This window comes from Lipotes vexillifer, unplaced genomic scaffold, assembly GCF_000442215.2.
Source record: "Lipotes vexillifer unplaced genomic scaffold, Lipotes_vexillifer_v1.1 scaffold496, whole genome shotgun sequence".
NCBI lineage: Eukaryota > Metazoa > Chordata > Mammalia > Artiodactyla > Lipotidae > Lipotes > Lipotes vexillifer.
This window is the reverse complement of record NW_006786690.1, coordinates 10,395,813-10,398,596: the sequence shown is the minus strand read 5'-3', so window position 1 is coordinate 10,398,596 and position 2,784 is coordinate 10,395,813. Positions and strand designations below refer to the sequence as shown.

The 2,784-nt window shown below is 41.7% G+C and overlaps 1 protein-coding gene across 1 annotated transcript in view; it reads left to right on the top strand.

Annotated features, from left to right (window-relative positions):
- Nucleotides 1-2,784, top strand: part of LOC103078282 (chymotrypsin like elastase 2A) — an 11,031-nt gene that overhangs the window by 636 nt on the left and 7,611 nt on the right. The gene's annotated exons all lie outside the window — the stretch shown is intronic.

Below are 2,784 nucleotides of genomic sequence, written 5' to 3'. Positions count from 1 at the left end.
TGGAGTGGCTGGGCCCATGAGCCGTGGCCGCTGAGCCTGTGCATCCGGAGCCTGTGCTCCACAACGGGAGAGGCCACAGCAGTGAAAGTCCTGTGTACCGCAAAAAAAAAAAAAAAAAAAAAATACGTTTCTGTGCCCTTGGTCAACCTTGGGAGTGGAGGGAGAGGTGCCTTCTCCAGCCTCGATAAAGACCTGCCCTACCCCACAACCCATACACACAAATTCACAAATACAGTCTTGCTCTGTTAACCAATCAGATGCTTGCTTACACATGAACCATTCATCACCCCCTATGCAAATATTCCTTGCTTTAAGGAACCAACCAGTGCAAATTAATTCTTTTTTATTTTTTATTTTTTTTATTTTTGGCTGCATTGGGTCTCATTGCTGTGCACGGGCTTCTCCTTGCGGTGGCGGAGCACGGGCTCTAGGCTCATAGGCTCAGTAGTTGCAGCGCATGGGCTCGGTAGTTGTGGCTCGTGGGCTCTAGAGCACAGGCTCAGTAGTTGTGGTGCATGGGCCTAGCTGCTTCACGGCATGTGGGATCTTTCCGGACCAGGGCTCGAACCTGTGTCCCCTGCATTGGCAGGCGGATTCTTAACCACTGTGCTACCAGGGAAGTCCCGCAAATTAATTCTTAACTACAGGCAAGTAGATGTTACCAATGAAAGTAAATGCTCCCTTACCTTAAAATAATCCTAGTGATATGGAGACTCAAAATTCTGGTTGGGGCACAGGCACAAATTACCAGGACCTGTTAGTGACAGGACTCCCGAAGAAAATACATGAGGCTGACATTGACATAAATAAATATTGTAAAATCTCTCTAATCTGACGTGATTGGGACTGAGTAATTGAAAGGTTGGTTATAGCGAAATTATTAGAAACCACACATACATTTTTTAAACATTTTATTTTAATTTAAAACTTGTAAATATATATTTGTTCACCAGTCTGTCCTGTGTAAACCACCCCCCACAACACATCATCTATAATTCCGTTTCTTTAGAGTAAAGCAATGACTGTGAGACATTCAAGAAGCCATCGGAATGAGCTCTTCCAGATTTTTATGACCTATTTTCTCAATTTTTCAGTTTTCTCTTCGATGCCTAATTTCACAGCAATTTTTCAAAAGTCAGGGTTATCTGGTCTCTTCCAAGCATTTCACTTAGTTTCCATATAAATCACAACTCACTTTTTGAACTCATGTTTCATCGGTTACATGTTTAATCAATTTACATAATTACAATACAAGCACAACTGGCATACACAGGTTTGGGAACAAAAAGGTTGAATTGGGATGAGTGCTAGTGGTGAGTGTTCAGGGCGCCCCATACAGCCGTCAGTGTGTTTCACGGAGGGAATGGCAACATCCGTTCATCTTCCCCTCAATTAAGAGAGCTTCAATCATAGATGGTGACTGATAGTTCGCAATTTATACACTTGGCTCTGTGTATTTTGCCAATTCTTTTGGCACTTCTCTCACACTCCTATAATATATTTTTTCTGGAAAGTTGGAAGAGGGATCCTATACCTCCCCCTTAAGCAGAGGTCACCCTTGTGCTGAGAACCAATCAGTGCTGCCTACCAAAATATTTCCTCATCCTCTGGACCCGCTGACACTGCTGGTACAAAAGCATCCTTGACTCGGGAACTGATTAATGTTGGTCTTGGAAGTGTCTTTCCACACTTCCTACTTCTGCTTCCCTGGGAGATTTTTTCATTGGGGTTGGTGGGCAGGTCAAGCAGGGTGGGGACCAGGGTGAGGCAAGCAAGCACTCACTTTGGGGGCAAAATCTAAGGAGGCACCACAAAACTCAGTAACCAAAATGAATACTTAAATGCAATATGTTTTAAAAATCAAACTTTTTCATAACGAACAAAATATCAAAATTTTAAACAAATGTAATTTTCTCTGAGTTGCCTGAGAGGTCTCTTTTGTTCCACACTCACCCCAAGATTATGATCCTAGATCATAATCCACCAGACACTCGAAAATAAAGTGCTAGGTGATTCAAAATTAAAGTAGGATGTGTAAAGTTTCCAGACAGATTGTGGAGCCAGACAATCCCTGCTCTACCACATAGTAGCTGTATGAGTGGAGCAACCCAATTTACCTTTCTCGGTGGGTAATATTTAAAATGTACAACAGCCCTTATGGCGTGGACCACATTGTACAAATTTCTATTGGTTGCCTTAGTTTACTCATCTGTAAAATGGGAATAATAATAGTGCCTCATGGGATTGCTGTGATTATGATGTAAGCTGATTCACACTCTGAGCTCAAAACAGTGTCTAGTATATAATAAGTGTTCAAATTATTAGACATTTAAAGTGTTAGCTATTGTAATTGTTAATCATCCCAAGAGCCCCTGACAGGCATTATGGCATTATGATCCCCATTTTCTAGACAAGGTAACTGGGGCTCAGAAAAGTTACATAATTGCCCAAAGTCACCCCGTTAGCCTGGCGGAAAGTGGAGATTCAAATTTGGTTCAACCTTTGCTCTTTAGCTACCCACAAATTATATGGCCACACTTAGCCACCCACAAATTATGTTTCCATGTTATTTCAAATTTTCACATCTGTAGGATGGTTTCAGCCTATTTTCAGATTTTGGGGGTGGGGTCATCCTTTTAGGTGTCTTTTTAAATTTTGTCTAATTTTAAGCATTGTTTAAAAAGCCAGTTCATCTAAGGCCCCTTAAATGTCAAGCAAACAAGAAATGCCACGTTGGATAATCAGAAATGAGGATGTTTGGAGAAAAGCAGGCATCATTCCTGC